This window comes from Schistocerca cancellata, chromosome 2 (genome assembly GCF_023864275.1).
Source record: "Schistocerca cancellata isolate TAMUIC-IGC-003103 chromosome 2, iqSchCanc2.1, whole genome shotgun sequence".
Classification (NCBI taxonomy): domain Eukaryota; kingdom Metazoa; phylum Arthropoda; class Insecta; order Orthoptera; family Acrididae; genus Schistocerca; species Schistocerca cancellata.
In genome coordinates, this window is record NC_064627.1 from 203950514 (window position 1) to 203969191 (window position 18678).

Sequence of the window (18678 nt, forward strand, 5' to 3'; positions counted from 1 at the left end):
AGTTTAATGAGGTAGCTGCAGCACATGCGGCAGGCATCCCATTAACCCGAGTACCAACGTTTTGCTGAATCAGTGGCCTCTCGAACAAAGATCAGCGACACCCAATTCATATTACTGAGAGCGCTGTGTTTCCTTGTTGCTTCATAAACGTGACACTGCCTAGCGAAGTTCCAGTACCACATTCGATGTGATATGCGGCGTCGATGTAAATCCTAAAATTGCACCGATAGCTCGGTATTACCGGATCAAAGGTATTGCTAGCGACAGTCACTGCGTTTGTATGAAGCACCCAAAGTCGGATTTCGTTTCCGGTTGGTCACGCAAATACTCCAATATCAATTCTGGAAATGCGATTCTAGCTGAGGAATTTCCATTTCCGTCATCGATTTTCGCCCCATGTAGGTGCACAGCAGCTTTAGAAATGGGCTTGGGTTGTGAGATTAGGTTTTAAAAAGATTTACGCAGTGCATTGAAGTAGAAGTACAAATATTAGCCTGAGAATGAAACTGTCTTCTTCCGACATCTCATTGAAAAGAAATAGCCATTTTCGTAACTAAATCAGAAAGCAGAACAGCTGATTTCCAGCAGCCATTTGTGTAAAATAGCTATCAGAATTGTATTATTATTCACCTCGTATATTGTAAAGACGACACTGATGGCTTTAACGTATTACAAAGGAAGGTTGTATCACGTCCTTGGCAGGTGCCGGACACATGCTTTATAACTCAAAGCGTTGGAAAAGCGGCACGCCCTACTAGTTACAAGCTGGTTGCTTTCCTACAAAACGGACCTGAAATTCTTGGACGCTGGAGGATGGCAGGATGGCAATGCGCTTCCAAAGATGGTCCCTCGATATCTTGGCCCATGGGTGGAAATCTAGCCATGTTAATTAGTTATATAGGCGATTGTTTTTGCTAAGCGCCACCTTAGAGAGAGTCACTTTCGAAAGATTCATTGTGTGGTCGACAGCGACCTACCATTTAAGAGTAAGAAATGTCACCACAAGTAGCATCAGACTGGCTGTTCCCCTTTCTGTTTCCAGTCAACTGTTGTATCAAATGAAAACATGAATGACAGTGTCTATCATCGAAATGCAGGGAACGTTACTGTATGGAATTCTACGACAAAGTTAATAAGCGGTTCAGGAATAATTCAGATTAAAGCTTTCTGAGAGATTACAGTAAAAAATAGTGTCTCTTGTCATTAAAACAAACATACAAGTGTGATTTAGAATATAATGTCTATTTAATAATACTCGTAAAGGTCGGATAATTGGGTCATAGTCGTATAACATTGTATCTTACGGCAAGGCATGACTAGGAAACGGAATGGCGATAGGTTCACAGAAGTGATCAGCTAATAGCAGACAAACTGTAGCTTATAGAGGGGAGATTAAAAGTTTAATTGGGAAGTGATGTTAAGAGGATTGGTAGAATTCAGTCTCAGACTGGAACGTCCTCTTTGAAAAATTATACACGTCTGTGCTTAAACTGACACACAATATTTTTAGCGCAACGCAATCTGACTTTCAAAAATCCCTGCAAAAGAATGGCCCTGACTAACATTAATCTCTACCTTTCACAAATCACTTACCTCACCAAAAATCTCCGTTACTCGAACTACTGCAATACAGCGAGCGCCACTACTGCCAGCTAAATAAAAGATTCAAACTACAGACGGCACTAACTACTGATAGGCATAGTTAGCAAATGAAAGATTTTGATAGAGAACAAACAATGTATTTACCTTAATAGTGTTGAAAAATCATAATATACATAGCAGTTCATAATATCCAGTATAACAAATTTCAAAACTCCGCCATCTCTCTCCCCACATCCACCACTGCTGGCGGCTCACCTCCAACTGCGCAACGCTACGCGCTGTTCACATCCAGCTGCCGCTGCCCAACACTACAATGGCAGACAACAATGCAAACTAGCTACAGACTGCACACAGCACAGCCAGCGATTTTCGTACAGAGCGCTACGTAACGTTGCCAATAAGAAAACATAAACAGCCTACTTACACAGCCCCCACTTACATAGCCCCCATGCTCCCCACAAAAAATTTTACAAATTGTTTTCGGCAGTGGCCAATAATGATTTGATAAAATTTTTCTTAATTACAATAACTAAGATATCAAATGCACACACTTATTGATACAATGTTGGTCAAAAGCTAAAATTTTCTCACAGTGCATTAAGATAGTCCTGATCATTCATCATAATAGTAATTACAGTTATTTTTCTCAAAGTGTCATTAGTAGAAGAAATTGCACACAGAAGTAATGGATTTCCATGCAGTCTTGAAGAAGTAGTGTTGTCTTCCAACGGAAAGACAGTGCTGACTCTTGACATGCAGACAGGTAATGGGTCACAACAGAGCAAACCCACAGCAGAGTCATTCGACGTTTTGAAGAAGATTGGTAGGTAGGTCATCACAGAGTAGACCCACTGCAGTCCTGGTAGAGATTACGGTATTGGTGGGCCACAAGAGGTGCAGACCCACTGCAGTCCTTGTAGAAATAATGGTATTGATGGATCATCAAAGGTGTAGACCCACTGTAGTCCTTGTAGAGATAATGGTATTGGTGGGTCATCAAAGGTGCAGACCCACGGCAGTCCTTGTAGAGATGGCCAGCAGCCATCTGTTGCGACTGTGCAGGTGCACAATCACCATCGAAGAGTCTTGCGGAGAATATAGCAAGTCCATAACCACCACTTGTGCACTCACAAAGTTTTTGGAATTGTCCTTAGAACCAGCAATGCCGTTATCCAGTCCCTTGCTGAATTATTAACACACATGTAAACACTAAGAGCCCCAACTTCTCACATATTGTCCATATACTATGACCAACAGAAATGTGATCAGTGAAATGTAACTAACAAGTTAATAATATGATGAACTGGTATCAATTACAATTTTATAACATAAGAATACAATTACAAAGGTACAAAATACATCATTAAAGAACATAACAATACAGATAACATTTGTAGTACAGGCTTTACAACAGAATAGAAATAAACATATACATCAGTGTTACAGGAACTATGACATAAGTAAATACATAAAAGTTCAGAATAATTATTGAAACATCAACTTCACACATGAGCATTAAAACAAAACAGAATAAATAATGTCTAAGCATATTTACAAGGTAAATAACATATTATTAATGCCAATTATATTTTAGGATAACAGTATTCCTCATCATAGTGAATGTAGCTTAGTATTAGAAGAAAAAAAAATTCTATGAAACTACACAGAGACACAAAGAAAACAAAAACACAAGGGTACACAAACACATAGTGGGATAACACAAAAGGAAAGGACAGGGATCGTTTTCAGTGTAACATTTGGTACTGCAGTCCAACCCAAAACTTCATTCCATAGATTTTTCGTCTCATTTCAACCTTTGTTTCCACCAAAAAAATCCTATCCAAGCATGCTTTCTGTATTTTTCTCGTATAACCTCTCAGTGCATTTCTTCCAATTAATCGCAACTCATTCTCTTATAGTCTACCCCTTCTTAAGCTAACTTAAATCTACTGAGCTCAGATGCTAAACTAAGGGACGAGGCAATGCAGAAGTACAAAACAATTAACACAAACATCACTGACAAAAAATTCAAATTGGCAAAGTAAGCAACAATATTACAACTAATAAAAGGCAATGAGCAGCAAACAAGAAAAATAAATCAGTAGTAAACTGGCTTAGCAGAGTAACACAAAGTCAAATTCAGTAACACTATGCCTGGCAAACAGCAGTAACTTATACCTAAACATGACATAGCTCAAGCAGAAAAAATAGTACACTAAAGACAACAATGCAGATAAAGGAAATGTATAATCACATCTTAATGTCTATGTAATTAAAGTGGTGCACCACAAAAACTAATTCTACAAAAAATTACCAGTACTTGAAAAGAAAATTATATATGCAGTTATTGTTATCAGTCCCTTCTTATTGTTCTTTCCATTCCAAGAGCTCCTTTTTTGAAGAATGTGGATCATAAAATAATTATTTAATAGATCTGTTGACAGAAAGCGTTCACATTAGCAAATGCATCTAAGTTTATTTTATAAAACTAATGCTGCAACACAGCTGGAAACCAGATATTAAACAAAATGAGCAATCTCTCAACTACAAACACAATAGATGTAAAATGTTCATTAGGCATTTTAGTAAATATCATAAATTACGAGCTCCACAGTATGCTTTCAACAAGGAAATGTCAATAGCGAGGATAATGGCCTCCCCTTTATTTTTTTCTACCTGTACCTCTGACGAGGCACTCACTAATGACTTGTTCTCCCGGCATCTGACACAGCTGGGTGCCCACGACGCATTACATGCAGGTGGTCACTTAACTTACTTACGCAAATATTTACGACATTTTTCCGCTACAGTGACAGTCTCATATACAAAATTTCATGGGTCGAGAATTTGCTTTGCAAATGTGTAGAAACAAAATCTTATGAATATAAAAGTGTCCAAAAAATTTTCGACGGCATTGTGATACATTCACGCATTTACACACATTTCATAACTCTTAAAGTACGATTCTTGGTTTCCAACATCCTTTTCATAAATCAGAGTCCCTAACCACTACTCATTATTCCTTACCTTATTCGTCGACACTTCTTCAATATTTCATCTTAATGAATATGTAGCATAATCAAATTCCTCATATAGCATCAGCTTATTGATCATAAACATACCTGAGCAGCATAATACACATCGTCATCATAATAATAACATCATAACACCTCAGTCAACCCTCAAAATCGTCGTAGCTTCCTCCAATAATTAAAAAAATTCTCTGCTCATGTCAAAAGTGTCATCTGCCTCAAACGTACTTTAAAAATCGTGATCCCATACCAAATATATCATTCAAAGCTCTCATAATATCACAATGGTTCCGAAAAAATATGAAGAGTTCACACAGTACAGACAAATACAATTTTATAAGTGTGAAGTTATCCAATGGGGTAATTGCGTAAACATCTGTCACTGATGTAGTAAAATAAATGTTTGTCTCTGCCAGTTAAATGATCAGAAAGCTGTGTAATTCTGTTTTAGAGGAATATGGTACCGATGTGTAAAGTTGTATAAGCAAATACCATATTAGCTAGGGCTCCTTGTGCTTGCCAAACACATGGTACACAAAGTAAGCGTGTACCCCCCTGAGGATTAATGTAATTATACCCTCAGGTGTTACAGATTACAGCAATGGAATGAAATGTATCACGGAAAACTTTCTTTGTAATTCAAAAATCTTTAAAAATAAATGTTTTAAGTACAAAATTAATCACTCAAATACGTGTCCTGTAGCGCTAAATGTGCGTCTTGCTGTAAGATAATCTCTGTGGAAGTGTCGTAGTTATCGTCCTCCAAAAGCTAAGTTCTGCAGAAGTCAATGTACTTACCTCATGATAAACAAAAGTGAAATGCTTTGCGTATAGATATCTTACTTATTACGCTTATTGCCGTGATGAAGAAAGTACTGTGCTGTAACGTATTGTTGTGCTACAGAAAAGGTTGTCTCCTTGTAGCTATACCACAAAAGTTACTACTAAAACATGTTTTGCTTTCCAGAAGAATTCAGAAAAACCGTGCAGATATAAAACAGATACTCCACAAAAGCAACAATGTAAAATGTGTCACACATTAGTAACGTCGTGATATAATCGTGTAGCTGTCACATTAACTAACCACTGTGTCATCTGGTATCTCTCAGAAAGTACTTTAATTCAGAATGTATTTTCAAGTACACCAAAATGTTGCATTAAAATCTCATTAGCAGTACTGGTAAATGTTCTAATTATGTGTCATTACGTAATCATGCAACTAACAAGCAAGAATGCACACACACAATAACACTGTGTCCTCTGTTCACTATAACAATGCATTCGTAATTTCTGTTTAAAAATGTTCCCTAGGTTCTAGACAGCATATTTAACTTCAAACATTGTTGCATGTTAACAGTTTCTTAAGTCTGACAAAGCATACTAGAAATGTGAAGTGAAAAGATTTATGGCAAAGACAAAGTTAAGGTGTAAACCTTTACTCTTCCTAGTACGCAGAGGTTCAACTTGAACGGAATTATCATGCGGTATACGTCGGTGAGGAATGCTAAAAATTTTCTCAAGGTCTATGTTATTTTTCTCTGAGCCAGCCGGCGCACGCGGCTGCCTGCGGTGCGAGTCATTGTCTGTTCCTTTGTTAGCGCGCGTCGTGATTGGAATTAGGAGACCTAGCTTCTTCAAATTCACGTTGTCGAAAGTGCCCTGCTCTGTTTGAGTCCCACCAGTTCTGATGCAATTCAGGTCTGTCGTTACGATTATCTCGTCTATCGTCACGTCGGTAGATTTCATAATTTCTTTCTTGTTGGTCATGTGGTGGATAATTTCTTCCTGAATCATAACTGCGCACTGAACTGTTGTGTCTGAAGTTATTCTGTCTCCCTTGATAATAATTGTTTTCGTTCCCATATTGTCTGTTTCTAAGGTAATCTCTGTCATATTCATTACTACGGAAATGCGATCTTTCTCTGTAACTATTATTACTCTGCCAGTGATTGTCATGTGGGTGGTGTCTGTTTTGGTCACGATTTGCGTTGTAAGAATAGACTTGTCGTGTCCAGTTATTGTTTCTGTCGTCACGGAATTGTGACAGATGTGACCTGTAGCGATTGTTTTCCTGTTTTCGCATCCCGCGACTGTATGTGTGAATTTCTAATTCTTGTAAGAGTCCCTGAAAAGCTTCAATGTCGTCTTTGCAACGTCCTGCTAAAATAATATGTCGTAAATGTTCAGGCAGTTTGATTAAGCAAATGCGGATGAGTTCTGAGGGGCTGTATGGGTTTGAAAGGTACTGATTCTTATGCAACATGTCTTCAAAATATTTCATAAGACTGGAAAATTCAGATTGTTCAAAACGTTTCATCATTATGATGCTATGTTTTACTCGGTCTTGTGTAGCTTGAGACCAATATGCTGAGAGGAAGGCATGATAAAATTCTCCTTCACTGTGACAATCGTGAATGACCGATCGCATTCTTACAGCTGGTTCATTCTCCAAGTAGCCACACATAAATTCTAACCTGGGCTCCAATGACCAGTTGGGAGGAAAACAATGAGAAAATTGATGAAGCCATGCTTGTGGATGAATGTTGTTGTCAGAATTCTTAAATGTTTTGAATTTACGTGTAGTAATGAACAGCTTATAGTCGAAATCATCGTGTCGGCGAGTCGCACATCGCTCATTGTTACTTCGTTTCGGCGGTTCCATCTCAAAATTCGATGCGCCTTGCCAATTTCTTTCATAATTTCCGAAGTGTCCTGTGTTATTATTTTGTGGTTGTTCCGTATTTCTATGTCCCTCTTCCCGTACTGGAGCGCGAGTGTCCTCTGAAATATGTAATTCTTGTATTACCTGCGTCAACTGATCTTGTACTTCCCGGATTTCTCTTTTGTACTGTGTATTGATTTGATTTTGATTTTGTTTGAATTTTCTAATTTGTTCATACTCTTCTGTGTCAGTGAAGGCTACAGGTCTTGTGTCATTCAGATCATCATCTATCTTTGTAGATAAGTTAGTGACCTGATCCGAAAGTTCGGCTACTTTCTCCGATAGTGAACACATTTCCTCAGTGTGTTTTTCTGAACCAAGTTTCAGAGTGTCCATTTGTGTTGAAATCGAATCTACTGTGTCCTTTAAGTTTTCCTGAGTTTTTGCAAGTTGCGTAACCGAATCGGTAGATGCAACTGAGTCAATTTTAGCCCACAAGTTCTCATGATTTTCATGAACAATGGTTTGCAGTTCTTTTATGGCTGCTTCGTGATTCTGTAATGCATTTTCATGCCGCAAAAAAATAGGTTGAAAATGCTCACAAATTAGTGTTTTTACGTCATTACAGACTTTTTGACATTTCGATGCAATGTTATGTAACTCAGTAGTTAAACCTTCACGTGTTTGTTCAAGTGTGGTGTTTAACTTTTGAAGATTTTGTTCCATTGTGTCTACCTTATTAAGATTTTGTTCCACTGTGTCTAACTTTTTAAGATTTTGTTCCATTGTGTCTAACTGTTGCTGTGTTTGTCTCTGGTGTTGTTCCATTGTGTCTAACTTTCGAAGATTTTGTCCCATTTGTCTCTGATTTTGTTCCATTTGTTGCATTAATTGCAATAATAATGTGTTAGTGTCTGGAATCTGTTTCTCTATGCTTTTTGGCAGTGCATTTTCACCGGCAACATTCACATTTTGACAAGTAGAAAATGTGTCTTGACTCATTTGAGAAAACGGTGAGGACCCAAAACCTAAGTCTACAGTATTTACAGTATTGTGTTCTGTCATTTGGGATTCCTGAGGCGAGCTGTTGCCGACCGATCGATCGATAATGCTTCCTTGTTCACTCCCTGTTTCACTGTCTACACCATTATTTGCCGTCGCTCCATTTCCCTATGCACAATTACCAAATTAATACGTTGAATGTCTGTTAATTCACTACACAGGTGTGCTGATAAGCTACGCTCTTCGTCACTATTATTTATCAGTTTACTTTGGAGCCTAGTGTTACGTTTTTCACACGCCATTATCGTCACAATATTTCACACGACAACACAGAAAAGCACAATTTGAAGAGCAAAAATAAGAGAACACATTAACATAGCACTGAAAATAATATCTAGTTAATTGCAAGCGCAGCTGCGAAATACTTGGTGCAAAGCTAAATGCATGCCACAACTGTGCACAACAATGAAAAACTACAATTACAAAGGAAATTCTCTCTATAATTACGCGCTAGCAATAAACAAAAGCTACACTAATTACACAAACTACAAGAAAAAATCAGAAGATTCCAGTGAGATATCCTTGGCTAAGGGTCGACACATGAAACGTCCCCTTAGAAAAATTATACACGACTGTGCTTAAACTGACACACAATATTTTTAGCGCAACGCAATCTGACTTTCAAAAATCCCTGCAAAAGAATGGCCCTGACTAACATTAATCTATACCTTTCACAAATCACTTACCTCACCAAAAATCTCCGTTACTCGAACTACTGCAATAAAGGGAGCGCCACTACTGCCAGCTAAATAAAAGATTCAAACTACAGAAGGCACTAACTACTGATAGACATAGTTAGCAAATGAAAGATTTTGATAGAGAGCAAACAATGTATTTACCTTAATAGTGTTGAAAAATCATAATATACATAGCAGTTCATAATATCCAGTATAACAAATTTCAAAACTCCGCCATCTCTCTCCCCACATCCACCACTGCTGGCGGCTCACCTCCAACTGCGCAACGCTACGCGCTGTTCACATCCAGCTGCCGCTGCCCAACACTACAATGGCAGACAACAATGCAAACTAGCTACAGACTGCACACAGCACAGCCAGCGATTTTCGTACAGAGCGCTACGTAACGTTGCCAATAAGAAAACATAAACAGCCTACTTACATAGCCCCCACTTACAAGACACCAGATGCCACTGTTTCTTGTTATTAGGGGACTTCGGTCAGAGACTCCTTGGAGTTTAGACGTTATCGTGACTGTTCCGTTTCTGCTTTAGTTCAGGATTTTTTCTGGGACTCAAGAACCGATTATCTGTGTCGTTTCCGTTGGCGTGAATTAGTGATTTCGATCTGGGCCTCGAAAGTCGAGACGTTTCCATTTGTAATGAATTGTTTTATGAACTGTGCTGGTTTCATAACTTAGTTTTTATCCAAAGGATACTGTGATTACGAAGATTTTCGTGTGGTTAAACTGTTAAGCCTTCGTGCATTCACTGGGTTTATCTACGCTTAGAATACCTGCCACAGTGGCATTGCATTAGAGCAGTAAAGATGTGTTGGGAACTGTAGTCAGCCTTGGGAACAGTTTCAATAGCGTTTCGCAAATTGTGAGCAAGACTTTCTGTGTGTGGGGTAAATTGGCTAACTGCTGAAGTGACTGAGATAATTAATGCAATTTATAGAGTATTACTATGAAATAAATAAGAGAAATATAAAACAATTATTTTTCATATAATTTTATTCGTGAAGTCCAACTCCAGCTGCTTAAATTTAGTTAAAACACACCAAGTAGATCTGTTAGGACATCGTAAACTTTATTCCATCGTGAAGGGAGCTGTTTTAGAGGCGCGTGTGTTTGATCTGTAGACAAAATCTGATGATTTGCTAAAGTGACCGGTTTATGCATGTTTAATCGGCCATCATATTATAATCACGATTTGTCGGGGGCTGGCGGTGTGGTGAATAGCTCCAGCAAAATCGTGCTCATAATCTAAAGATGGTCGATTAAAGGTGCCGAAACCGGTCATTTTAGCACTCATCTGATTTTGCGATCTTGACCATTTTTGCCAATTGATCATCAAGAACAGATCACTGTTACCTCCTTACCATGTTGTTTAAAACAATGGAAATCTCACGAGCCAAATTTAAGGTTCACAGTCGTATGTCATGGCCTGACTAGGAAACGGAATGGCGGGAGATGCACAGAGGTGAACAGCCAATAGCAGACAAACTGAACGTTATGGAGGTTAGATTAAATGTTTAATTGGGAACTAATATTAAAAGGATTGGTGGAATTCATTCGCAGACTCCAGAGAGTCCAAACGTTTATACTTGCGTTTATTAGTGGACTTGGGCTTTGGACTCCACGGAGTCCGGACTTCCGTGGCTGTTCCGTTGTGGTTGTATTGGAGGACTTCAGGCTGGGACTCGAGAAAGTACAGATGGTCATTCGTGTCTGTTTCCGTTCGCATGAGTTGGTGATTTCTGTCGGGGACTCGAGAATCCAAACGTATCCACTTGTAACGAGCTCTTTCGTGAATGTGGTTAAACTGTTTGGCCTTTGAGCATTCACTGGATTTATCTACGCTTAGAATACTTAGCCCTCAGGCATTATATACGAACAGTAAAGTTGTGTAGGGAAGTGTAGTCAGACTTGGGAACAGTTACAACAGTTTTTCGCAAACTGTATGCGAGACTTTCAGTGACTGAAGTAATTAATGCGGTTGAGAGATAGTTACTATCAAATAATTAAGAGAAGTGTTAAACAATTTTTGATCGCGCAGTTTTATTGGTGAAATCCGACTCCACCTTTTTAAACTGATTTATAACACACCCAGTAGGTCTGCTAGATCATCCTAGACATTAGTTCATCCATGAGAAAAGAGTTTTGCAGCAGCGTGTGTTTCACCCCTGAACAAAATCTGACGATTTATTGAAGTGACCGGTTTCTGCACGTGTAATTGCCCATCTTCAGATTAAGAGCACGATTTGGCTGGAGCAGGCGGCATGTTGAAATCTGCGTGTGATCGCAGGTTATGGCAGTTACCGCTATGACCACGCAAAGCTGTTGAACATGCCGCCAGCGCCAGCCAGATCGTGCTCATAATCTGAAGATGACCGATTAAACGTGCCGAAACAGGGCATTTGAATAAATGAGAGATTTGCTATCTTGATCATTTTTGCTATTTAATCACCAAGAACAGATCGCTGTTATCTCCTTACCATGTTGATTAAAATAATGAAAATATCAAGAAGCACATTTAGGCTAAAATCCAATCACACCTTTAAGTTCACCTACAATGTGAGTTAAGTCCACACTAATCCTCATTAAAAAATGGAAATAAAATTGACTGCACATCTAAAACAGGTAGAGCACATATGGATGTGCGGTTTTTAAACCACTTCCGCTTTTTAGGTGAAAAACCAAACTGTGCTATAAAAATTGAGTGCGTAATATGTCTCAAAGACCTCAAAACGAGGCTCAGCATCAAATGAGAGTACACGTCATCAGAACTGGTGCCTTTCCTACTCACTGGACGGCACTGAGCCCTGTTAATTAGAGGTCGCCCGCTCCCCTCACTACGTTACGGTTTTGTTCCAATTCCAGCTGTTATCTCATCTCTCTGCACCTCAGCCAGGGCTCTAGTCTTAGTTCAAAGATGCTTCTTTCCAGTTACTTACGACATTAAATTAGAAGCTTCTGCTGCAAGCCTACTTATGATTCGTAGTTCATGACTGCGCTAAAATTAACGGGCTCTTAATGTAGAGAAAGTGTCATTCTTTGTGCCTCGTGGCGTAAAATGGCAGGCTCCAGTTGCGTGCTAGCTCACCTTACAGAGACACAACGATGATCCACGTTATATTGTTCATACTGTCTCTCACAGCCAGCCCATACAAATTTTATATCCATCTTTTTCACATGAAATTATATACCAAGACCAACTCCCCTTATCCTCGTCGTCTTTAACCCGGCGCCTTCCATTAACTTCATGGACTATCACCGTGTGCCGCCTTTTCCATTCTGTTTCTGAAAGTCTTTGCGGCCATGACGGGCAATGTAACTGCACCTACCACAGATGCCCATGTCATCGCTTCTGTAGCTAGCGTTGTGTGCCCTCGGGTGCGGACCTCAGAGGAAACGCACCTCCCACCTTCCTCCCCCTCCCCGACTCTGAACTGGCAATACACCAGTAGACCGATTGGTCAACAAATAATACGCCAGAAGAACCTGAACATTCACGTTAGATACTTTTTTTGGAGAAGAGATGCACTGTATTATGAAGAAATTCGACAAGCTGAATCATCGAAGATGTCTTTACCTGTGTGCTCTTTCATTTCTGAAGGGATGTCGTCTCGAGCATTGCTTCTGTGGCTGACGTTGTGCGCCTTCGGGTGCGGACCTTAGAGGAAACTCATCCCCCCCCCCCCCTTCAGGAGCTTAGTTCATCAGCGCATGTCATGATGGTGACGTGGACTCTGGATTGGCAGTACACCCGTAGACTGATTGGTCAACAAATAATACGCCAGGAGAACCTGAAAATTCACGTTAGACACTTTTATGGAGAGGAGATGCATTGCATTATGAAGAAATTCGACAAGCTGAATCATCGAAGATGTCTTTACCTGCGTGCTCTTTCATTTCTGAAGGGATGTCGTCTCGAGCATTGCTTCTGTGGCTGCCGTTGTGTGCCTTCGGGTGCGGACCTTAGAGGAAACTCACCCCCCCCCCTTCAGGAGCTTAGTTCATCAGCGCATGTCATGATGGTGACGTGGACTCTGGATTGGCAGTACACCCGTAGACTGATTGGTCAACAAATAATACGCCAGGAGAACCTGAAAATTCACGTTAGACACTTTTATGGAGAGGAGATGCATTGCATTATGAAGAAATTCGACAAGCTGAATCATCGAAGATGTCTTTACCTGTGTGCTCTTTCATTTCTGAAGGGATGTCGTCTCGAGCATTGCTTCTGTGGCTGCCGTTGTGTACCTTCGGGTGCGGACCTTAGAGGAAACTCATCCCCCCCCCCCCCCTTCAGGAGCTTAGTTCATCAGCGCATGTCATGATGGTGACGTGGACTCTGGATTGGCAGTACACCCGTAGACTGATTGGTCAACAAATAATACGCCAGGAGAACCTGAAAATTCACGTTAGACACTTTTATGGAGAGGAGATGCATTGCATTATGAAGAAATTCGACAAGCTGAATCATCGAAGATGTCTTTACCTGCGTGCTCTTTCATTTCTGAAGGGATGTCGTCTCGAGCATTGCTTCTGTGGCTGCCGTTGTGTGCCTTCGGGTGCGGACCTTAGAGGAAACTCACCCCCCCCCCCTTCAGGAGCTTAGTTCATCAGCGCATGTCATGATGGTGACGTGGACTCTGGATTGGCAGTACACCCGTAGACTGATTGGTCAACAAATAATACGCCAGGAGAACCTGAAAATTCACGTTAGACACTTTTATGGAGAGGAGATGCATAGCATTATGAAGAAATTCGACAAGCTGAATCATCTAAGATGTCTTTACCTGTGTGCTCTTTCATTTCTGAAGGGATGTCGTCTCGACCATTTTGTGTCGGATTTCCTGAGGTAACGCGTCACATCGATACAGCGGCAGCCCGGACAATCAAGAAGTGGGGCAGCCTTGCCTTGGTACGAAAGAGGATACTCTTTACTTGCTGGAACCTAGAGTACAACTCTCAAGAACCATTTAAACTATTTTTACAGTTGCCCAATATTTTAACGTCTGGACCTGGGTTTGGACTGATGGTGTTACCTGGGTAGCAGCCATTTCTACACAAAGGAAGGCTACAGGAAACAAAACACGAAAATTTTTACATCTCATTGACAGACCATCATTGGAGGCTCGGTGCAAGATTGTCATCAATGCAATTGAGTGGCGATACAGGAGGGGGAGGAGATTAAGCTTCGCTCCTAGCCATCACTTCACACATGCCACAGTCCTCAGGTTGAACAGGCTGCATTGCGACGTCCGAGTGAAGCAGCCGAAAAAGTACGTCGTAATACTTGTTATGCACTGACGAGAACTAAGCCTACAATGTCAAACATTACCGCAGAGAGAGAGAAGCTCACGAAGGCGACGCTATTGCTGTTTTCTCGCACAAGGACTACATTAAGAAGATGCACACCCTGCTACAAAACGAATCCTACAGGAAGATCAGCGCTGACCCCACCAAATGTTTTAGAAGAGGACCTTGGCGTTTCCAAAGTTTCCGGATTTACCAGAGGGGATCATCAAAAAATTGTCATCACAAGGACCAGTACTTTGTGGACTATGTAAGGTTCACAAAGACGGGGAAACGTAATACACCATTGTCAGAAACGTTAGGAGTCCCACACGTGTGCTGCAAAATACCTGACAGAAACACATACAAATACTGTGGATTGTGTGAATAGCCTCAACAACTTCAGGCTGAAGGGCTCAGATAACATGGTGAGTTTCGACGTCGATTTGTTATAACATTTGTTGGAACCACTCTTTGGTGCTAATTGCATCACTGTCACTTTATTTATTTATGATTGGAAGACTGATTATGGTGCTCTATAATGCTTCCATTTAAAGCTGCTACTCCTAGTGGCACAGTATGGGTTGCCACGCATTAAGATTTGTCGGGGCCACTCACACCAGGTCCTAATAACTGCAGGCTTCACACCTTGTTTGGATTGTCATACAAGTTAGGGTTTTCCTAATGTTCTCTTTACTAGCTGTTGTCCTTAGTGCGGTGGCAATATAGTAATTTTTCATATCCGCAACCTCTCTTGAAGCGGCGAGGTAGATTTCGAAACATAGCACTTTTTCTCCAAATTTGTAATGTCGATGGGATGAAAGTAGCATGTCCTAGAAAATAAGATGGTCATGGGCTAAAAAGAGAGTTGAAACAGTGATGTGTCACAAGAATTAAGCAGGTCATGTGTTAAAAATGGAATAAAATAAGTCATAGGCTAAAAATTGCGTCCATCAGTTTTGGAGAAAGTAGATCAGCTAAAAAGTGAGTGACCCACTTTGCCCCAAGAATGGTGGACGCATAGCACTCGTAGCCATTCATCAATGCTGATGAGGTAAGAATTATCATGATCCCAACCTCCTCCACTCACCCACTCCCCCGCCACTCTCCTTTACCACCACCATCCTTTCACCCTTTCGTCCGAATTCCGTATCTAATGCCCAACCACGAGCTCCAGTTAGTTACTCCTAACAGTTCATCTCATTTCACTGCATATAACTCTCTAAGGACTGGACAATGCATTATTCTTTGCTTTCTACATCTTCATTTATATCTACATGATTACTCTGCAATTCACACTTAAGTGCCTGGCAGAGGGTTCATCGAACCATTTTCATACCACTTCTCTACCATTCCACTCTCGAATGGCGTGTGGGAAAAAGGAACACCTAAATATTTCCGTATGAGCCCTGATTTCTCTTATTTTGTGATGATGATCATTTCTCCCTGTGTAGGTGGGTGTCAATAAAACATTTTCGTATTCGGAAGAGAAAGTTGGTAAATTGAAATTTCGTAAATAGATCTCGCCGCAAAGAAAACCGCCTCTGTTTCAGTGACTACCACCCCAACTCGCGTATCATACCAGTGACATTCTCACCCCTATTGCGTGATAACACGAAACGAGCTGCCCTTCTTTGCACTTTTTCGGTGTCCTCCGTCAATCCTACCTGGTACCGCGCAGCAATATTCCAGCAGAGGACGGACAAGTGTAATATAGTCTGTCTCTTTAGTGCGTTTTTCGCATCTTCTAAGTGTTCTCCCAACAAAGCGCAGTCTTTGTTTCGCCTTCCCTACAGTATTATCTATGTGGTCTTTCCAATTTAAGTTTCTCGTAATTGTAATTCCTAGGTATTTAGTCGAATTGACAGTCCTTAGATTTGTGCGATTTATCGTATACCCAAAATTTATCGGATTTCTTTTAGTACCCATGTGGATGACCTCGCACTTTTCTGTGTTTAGTGCCAGTTGCCACTTTTCGCACCATTCAGAAATTCTCTCTAGATCATTTTGTAATTGGAACTGATCGTCTGATGATTTTACTAGACGGTAAATTACAGCATCATCTGCAAACAATCTAAGGAGGCTGCTCAGATTATCACCTAGATCATTTATGTAAATCAGGAACAGCAGAGCGCCTATGACACTACCTTGGGGAACGTCAGATATCACTTCTGTTTTACTCGATGATTTACCGTCTATCACTCAGAATTGTGACCTCTCTGAGAGGAAATCACGAATCCAGTCACACAATTGAGACGATACTCCATATGCAAGCAATTTGATAGTAAAAAATTAATGTCTTGTGACTATGGTCTCCCGTCGGGTAGACCGTTCGCTGGGTGCAAGTCTTTCAATTTGACGCCACTTCGGCGACTTGTGCGTCGACGTGGATGACATGATGATGATGAGGACAACACAACACCCAGTCCCTGAGCGGAGAAAAATCTCCGACCCAGCCGGGAATCGAACCCGGGCCCTTAGGATTCATTCGGTCGCGCTGACCACCTTTTTTTTTAATCTCATTTTTTTCCCTTTTTGTTCGTTGAATCAGCTCGCGGCGGACGTCGTAAGGCATCCGTTTGAGTTCGTTGTTGATCGATTAACTCAGTTTTTTTTTAATTTTTTATTACAAAGGGCAGCTAACCCTCTGACCGAACACGCTGAGCTACCGTGCCGGCGACCACTCAGCTATCGGGGGCGGACACGCAATTTGATTAATAGTCGCTCATAGTGTTTCTTATTTTTTTTTTTTTTTTGCATCTCTTCCAAACATTACCAGCGCTACAAGATAAACGGAATATTGGTGTGATAGATAGTGCATTTCATTACCATGCGATGTCTGGTTGGGGTGTAAGTGATGCACTAGCTGTAAGTTTAACGTTTCAAGTTTAGGATGGTACCATTTCCACGCAGCTCTCAGTGATTACGTCAAGGCTGTGACTGACTCCGACTGGACCTCAGATGATCTTCAGCAGTGACCCTGTATGTCTCTTCACCTAGTAACATCTCACATTAGATACAGCAATGAAGTGTTCCGCGGAATAAGCATACCCCTATTTTCAGCAAAATTAACTATGGGAGTGTTTTTAACTTTTATTTGTCAGGTCGAATTTTCATCTCTTCAGTCTAACTTTTATTGATCTCGAAAAGTGTATCCTTTTCTTCCGCTAAAACGAATACTAGTCAAGAAAATGTGCCGTCTAATAGAATTCTGGAATAAGGTTTAGTGTGACAACGCTTCTCTCAGAATCTGCCACACCTGTTGATATCGTTTCTATCCTGTCTTCAGGTCTGTCCGTATATCAATACATCTCATTCTTTTCTACTAGCTAATGGACTGCGTATTATTTACAATAATCTAAAAAGCTGCTGTATTGGCGCTTTGTGAGCCAGATATGTGTTGGATGCGCAAACAAGGAGCACATAACAGAAATTTTGTTTTAAATTCGCAATAGGTGAAAATACGTATTAATATGGGCATGCCTCGGAAACCAAGCAACAACAGAGACAATGCAAGACTTTCTCATTAGTAAAGAGCAGTTGAGATGCAACATGAAAATATTTGTTTTTCTTGACATCAGAGGAATAGTCTACCACTAATTTTTTTCTCTAATATACCTCATTTTACCAGAAACACCTCGTGAGAAACTAAAACGATAGTGTGAGTCACTGCGGAAGAAGTAGCCTCCATTATTCCGCTCAAACGACTGGCCTCTCCCACACGAGAACGCTCCTCAGTACAGAGTTAAGTGTCAGGTGGTCTTTTGCCAAAAACAAAATGACAACAGTGAAAAATCTGCGTTGTTCACCGCAGCTGGCCCTCCATAACCTTCCACTATTGGTTAGAATGCTAACAGACTAAAAAAAGAAACATTTATAATGGGCCATATTGTTTTTTCTTTCTTTTCCTTTTATATACATAAGCTATACAGGGTGTTACAAAAAGGTACGACCAAACTTCCAGGAAACATTCCTCACACACAAATAAAGAAAAGATGTTATGTGGACATGTGTCCAGAAACGCTTAATTTCCATGTTAGAGCTCATTTTAGTTTCGTCAGTATGTACTGTACTTCCTCGATTCACCGACATGATTTCATACGGGATACTCTACCTGTGCTGCTAGAACATGTGCCTTTACAAGTAGGACACAACATGTGGTTCATGCACGATGAAGCTCCTGCACATTTCAGTCAGTGTTCGTACGCTTCTCAACAACAGATTCGGTGACCGATGGATTGGTAGAGGCGGACCAATTCCATGGCCTCCACGCTCTCCTGACCTCAACCCTCTTGACTTTCATTTATGGGGGCACTTGAAAGCTCTTGTCTACGCAAC